Source organism: Medicago sativa, chromosome 3 (genome assembly GCF_051527215.1).
Source record: "Medicago sativa cultivar Bolivia chromosome 3, Bolivia_mono, whole genome shotgun sequence".
NCBI lineage: Eukaryota > Viridiplantae > Streptophyta > Magnoliopsida > Fabales > Fabaceae > Medicago > Medicago sativa.
This window is the reverse complement of record NC_140751.1, coordinates 84,675,227-84,681,700: the sequence shown is the minus strand read 5'-3', so window position 1 is coordinate 84,681,700 and position 6,474 is coordinate 84,675,227. Positions and strand designations below refer to the sequence as shown.

The window sequence follows — 6,474 nt, the reverse complement described above, 5'->3', positions numbered from 1 at the left end:
GTAGGGGAATGTTGACCGACTTGATTAGGCTTTAATACGTATTCAATTGCATTAACGAAGTGAGAGAACTTTTTTCAAGTTTGAATAAACGGATGTGATCAAGTGCTTGAACGGATGAGATTACTCGAGCAATTAGTACATGTTTAGGAGGGGAAAAAAGCTAGGGAATTAGGGCAAAGTGAGGAGGATTAGGGCAAACATGATAGCCAAGCAAGTCTAGCTTTTATAATAAAGGATATTAGTCTTTTTTCCCCAACGAGAGGTAATCCTATACGAGACATGTCGGACACTACATATCAATACCGTTTCAATTATAATTTGAACATTACTTCGCCTCAACATGAGAGTTTAGCCCCTTTGCTAGACCCAATCCCGTAAAAAGAAATTATCCATATTAGTCTTTAAACCTGGTAAAAGAAGTGATATATGAGATTCAATAATTAAATTAATTCATTTTACCTACGTCAAAAATTTATTTATTCTGCCTACTATAACCGTTATTTCTGAGATGTGTTTATATGTTGGAATATATCTCCATCATATAATTCCTAATACTATTTTTAGTTACTTGCAAAATACGTTTATGTTTTTCCTTGGAAGGTTCCATTTTTTCTGGATGTTGAGGAGGCAAAGAAACAAAGAACATTACAGAGCTATGAAGCTAGCTAATAGCCACTAATCAAACTTGAACCACCCTAACATACCACTTTCATTTTTAAATCCATTTTTCAACAATTTTAAATGTATATATCCCTTGAATGCTATAAACTATACACACTTCACTGACACCACTGATTCAATTATCTTCATATACTTAAATACACTGTTGTCGGGAAAACAGCATATAAAGTGTCAAGTACACTTTTCCTTTTGTGAACACTTATTCTAACTACCTAACTTTTTTCATTAACCACTGAAAATGAGCCCTCTCCTCATGTTTGCATGATTAAAATTCAGGAAAAAAATAATAACTCTTTAAGCATTTTTTATAATCTTTTCCTAGCATGCACTCTAATGCATAAATATAGGAAATTTTTCTTTAGAATGCTAATTATACAATTTAGAACAAAATCTGTCTGACAACAAATATATATCATTATTATGTACCTTAAATGTGTGTCATACCAGGAATATGAATGTTATTTTTTTTGACAAATGGAATATTAATCTCTAGCTTACTGAATAAGGGATACTGTGATTATGAAAGACATTGATAATTAATTATCATTAGCATTCAAGTAATGAGGAGTCAAAGTGATTACTATTATTTTATTCAACAAAATATTCTCACACATGCACACTCATATTCTATTAGTTTATTACACAATGAGAGCAACAACAAGGATTGCTTAACGGCTTATAATTATCAAATACCTCTTTGTCTGCCATTGACACATCTTTTCCCAACCAAACAAGTTGGCATTCTTCTTACATTACTGAACATGTCAGCTTCCTAAAGCTGCTGCTCCTTTTTAAGCCAATGTGCACTTCTTCTGAGTAGGAATAATCTTAACTCTTACTATTCATCATAATGTCATGTTTTTTAAGGAACCAGTTTTTGTTCTTCATTCTGCTTACTTTTGTTGTTGTATCACATGGATCAAGATTTCCAAAGGATTATTGGGAACAGATGCTTCCAAAGAAGCTACCAAGTCCTTCTTCTTCTCCCTCCAAAGGCACAAACTCTGTGTCTTCCACATCTTTCACAACCTTGAAAAAAGAGAGCATTCCTTCATCAGATGGAAAAGTTTAATGTGAATCAAAATTCATACATCTCTCTCTTGAGAGTAGTACAGTTATTGTAGAGTGATGATTTTGACGAAAGCATCCAAATTTTGTAAAGGAATACCTTAGATGTGTCTGATATGCTGCTTAGTACTTACAACTCAATCACACTCTTTTAGATTTATTGATCTGTGTTTGAAGATAGTTCCTTGTAAAGATAATTGAGTAATAATAACTCTTTATTTGATAAGATAAGTTTAGTGATGGCAGTAATTTAGCATGAATAAATATTGCTGGCTTGACCAGGTTACTTGTAATTGTAAAATCCCTTGAGAAGTATTTCAATTATGAGAAATCATCATTGTCATGTTTCCCTGAATGCACAAGTAATGTTTTGGTTGTTCCGTGTATTTTCATAGAATCATCAGTTTTTTTTTTTCTTTCTTTTTCGTTATTCTTAGTTCTAATACTTCTGTTCCAAAGTACAGTAAAACTAGAGTTGTGATTTCATTTACCACTCAAGTCTAAGCCAATAATCTTTACCACTTAATAACATTGAAATTTAGTTTCGTTTTGGAGGATCTTGCTCTTTATTTCGTTCCACACTCGCTACCATTGAGAAAAAGAGAAGGGAAGGAAAGAAGGCGTCTTGTTTGTTCATACCCAATCGTGAATGAAATCATCCAGCAGCTGATGGGGGAAGGCTTAGACTAAGAAAATACATCAAACAATTTCTAAAATCAAAACAACGTCCCTAGCAAAAAAAGAAAACATGCCAAGCTACACCAGATAGATTGACATCTAATTCTGAGTTTTACTATCAATTAATTATATTCTACCAACCAATGATATCCTAATCTGCTTTAAGCTACATGAGTTGGAAGAATGAATGCCACCTCTTCTGCCAACACAATCTTCAACATTTAATGGATGACGTCTCATTTGAAGACTCACTTCCCAAAGGCTGCTCTTCAATACCTAATATTCCCTCTAGTTCCATTGCCACTTCTTTCATGGTGGGTCTTTCCTCACTGTTCATCTTTAAACACCTTTCTACAATTATGGCAACTTCCGTTAGATGATCAACATCTTCCCAATCAATGTTGCTGTCCAGAATATGAAGCAAGCAATCTTCTTTCATTGAAGAAACAAAATGCATTGCAAGGCTTCTTTCTACATCTGGCCTACTAAAACACAGTGCTTTCTTTCCTGTCAATAGCTCTGCTAGGACAACCCCAAAGCTATAGACATCACTCTTCTCAGTTAACATGCTTGTCTGGAAGTATTCTGGGTCAAGATACCCCAATGTCCCCTGCACAAGAGTGTTTATCTGACTGTGATCAATAGGAACAATCTTTGAAGCTCCAAAATCAGAAACCTTTGCAATGAGATTGCCATCTAGGAGGATGTTTGTAGATTTTATATCTCTATGAATGATTGGAGTAGAAACAGCCGAATGTAAGTATGCCAAGACTCCAGCAGTTTCTGTTGCTATTCTTAATCTTGTGTTCCATGTCAGCTTTATAGATTGGTTTTGATCATGAAGATGATCATAAACAGTACCATTGGAAATAAACTCATAAACAAGCAATGGAACTTCTGTTTCTAAACAGCAACCCAAAAGCTTTACCACATTTCTATGGTTGATTTGAGAAAGAATGACCACTTCATTGATGAACGGCTCAATCTGGTTTTCGTCACTGATTGTGGACTTTTTTATTGCTACAATTCTGTTATCTTGTAAAACTCCTTTGTAAACTGTTCCCTGACCACCTTGGCCTAGGATCCTGCCTTCATTGAAGTTGTTGGTTGCTTTATTTAGCTCCTCAATAGTGAAGACTTTAGGTGTTCCAGCTGATCCTCCATGCTTCACTATTTGTTGTTGTAACAGTAAACCACCGTTTTGTTGAAAAAAATGTTCTTTAAGTTTAACAAGACTTCTTTTTCTTCAATGCTAAATATGCATAAATGCTTCCTACCAGTAATGATATGAGGCCTACGCAGACACCTGAACATAAAAAAATGGAAACATAATCACTTTCTTGTTGCTCCGCTTAGTTGATATTTCAAGTCAACTTCATTTATTCAAAGACATTAGCTAAGATCTCAAAATGCCACTGTTCTGATGGATTAATGTTGTTGATTTCCAATGAAATGCCTTTAAGTTTCAACAATTTTCATTGTGATGGTAAACTTGTAGACATGATGATCATGTTATGAATGAATTGAAATAGAGAATAAAATTAGTTGTACTAACTCAATGCAATGATATCCAAGATATCATTCCTTGATTTGGTACTGGAGTTCGGACTGCATCCTGTTCCATTATTTTTCCCGTCTCCCTCATATCCTTCTGGGCATAAACAATGGTAGCTTCCGGGACGATTGATGCATCTCGCCTCCTCAACACAGTATTTGGATTCCATGCAATCATTAACATCTAATGGATAATTTGTCAGTTTCAATTTAAGTTTTTGCAATGGACAGTAGAGTTTTCAAAGAATAATAGTTATCTTATTATGTAAAACTATAAATAAAATCCTATGTAGCCAGAAAAATTGAAATTTGCACCAAAATTCTAGAACTATTTTCGTTAAAAGCATAATATGTCGCTTAAGAAGAATCATACAAATGTCTCAAAAATAATATAATACCTTGGCAACCATGAACGAGATAAGGATTTCCCCGATATCCATAAAGACATCTACAAAGGTAACCAGATCTGTCAGTTGTTGCATCGTAACATGTACTTTTGTCGGCCTTACATGCATAAGTGGAAAGATCCTTCTGAGCTTGCTGACACGTTTGGTTACCTACTGCCCAGTCCAACAACACAGGAAACTCCTTGTTTATCAACCTGAGGTCTGTGGAATTGAAGCTGTAGGCTCCATATTCAACCACAAAAGCATAACCACATGAACGGGAGTTATTTTCTACTATGTGATTATTCACTACACTTTCAGAATCATATGATACTCCCGTTGTCGCATGACCAGTGGGTATTGAACTCTCACAAGAACAAGGTTCATGAACCGTGATATTATCATTCATGTTGCACAAAGTCAAACATCCAGTGGTATAGTTGCGTCCATCAGAATCATATGTTGTGAGTAGTCCAACTATGTAATCGCCAACTACTATCAATTTGTTTCGAGTCGGTGAAACCTGAAAATGCGTCACGATGATATTTTGAGATGTTTGGGCCACGAGCATGGCACTTTCTGCATAACAATGACTGGCTACTGGCCATGCAACACGCAATTCACCATTGAGTGAGATATTTAGGACCCTTTGGTCAGTGTTTGCCAAGAAAGGTTCGTATGTTGTGGATTTTGGTGTTGAAGATGTATTGTAGCAACTAATGACGAACTTACTGTCGAGGGAACAATCTTTTGTGATTCCAAATGGAAAGGGAATGGTGACAGAACCACATTTTGTTTGACAGTTTGGTAGTGACATAGGTTGAGTTGCTACTTTTGTATAAAAAACAGCAAAAACTACAATCAGAAGCACCTGTTGTTTTGACAAAGCCATGGTTTTTTTTGTTAAATCTAAGGAGTCTAACAAATAACAATGCAGTTCACGTTTTGATACTGGTTGTGCTTTTATTTTGTGTTCATTATTACTAAAATGGAACTAATCAATCAATTCATATTCAATATCAATCAATATTAGAAGCAACATTTACCATTTTCAGCACTAATCATTACCCTTTCTCATTGATTTACCTCCCTATAATTTCTCCGAACTAAAAAAATAAAAAATTTACACCAACAAAAAAATCAGCATTTAGAATTTTTTGACTATGACTTTTTAGAATATATTATTGCCATAAAAGCATTTGGAGTTTGTATCATGAAATTTCTTTGTCATATCCTACATTCGTTTTTTGAGGGATATCCTACATTCGTAATAAAAAAAGTTAATAAGAACCTTAATTTGTGTTATACATATCCGATAAATATTCAAATTTTAAGTGACCTTTAACTTTTGTCAAAAAAAAAAAAAAAAGTGACCTTTAACTATGTACACCTAATTAGAATATATATATCATCATGTACCTTGACTGAGTGTCATACCTGGAATATTTATCTCAGTGTTTTTTTTTTGGACAACTGGAATATTAATCTCTAGCTTACTGTATAAGGTATATTAAGGCCGATCGAATAATTTTTAATATTAAGTGAGGCCTAATATAAGTTTTTATATTTGGGGCCTTTTTGTCTACATACGAGACTTTTTTGTTTATAAACTCTTATGAAAAATAATTTTTTGTTTGTGGGTCTAAAACTAAGGCTAGCTTTAGTAGCCTTACCTTTGGGTCGGCATTGAAGAATACTGTGGCTAAAGTAAAAAATTACAATCTCTCATGAAAGACATAGATTTTCTTCAACAAAAAATTCTCTCACACATGGACACTCAAATTCAATTAGTTTATTAAGAACAATAACAAGGATTGCTTAACGTCTTATAATTATCAAACACCTTCTGTCTGCCATTTACACATCTCTCTTAAGAGTATAGTACAGTTATTGTAGAGTGATGATTTTGAAGAAAGCATCCAAATTTTGTAAAGGAATCTCTTACAAAGATACCCTAGTGTCCCCTGCACTAAAGTTGTTATCAGACTTTGGCCAAGAAGAACAATCCTAGAAGCCCCAAAATCAGCAACCTTTGCAGTGAGATTTCCATCTAGTAGTATATTTGAAGTTTTCACATCTCTATGTATGATTGGTGTTGAAGCAGCAG

The 6,474-nt window shown here is 34.2% G+C and overlaps 1 pseudogene; it reads right to left on the bottom strand.

The window, feature by feature from the left end:
* Positions 1-2,553: 2,553 nt before the first annotated feature.
* Positions 2,554-5,259, bottom strand: LOC146941178 (wall-associated receptor kinase 3 pseudogene; annotated as a pseudogene).
* Positions 5,260-6,474: the final 1,215 nt, after the last annotated feature.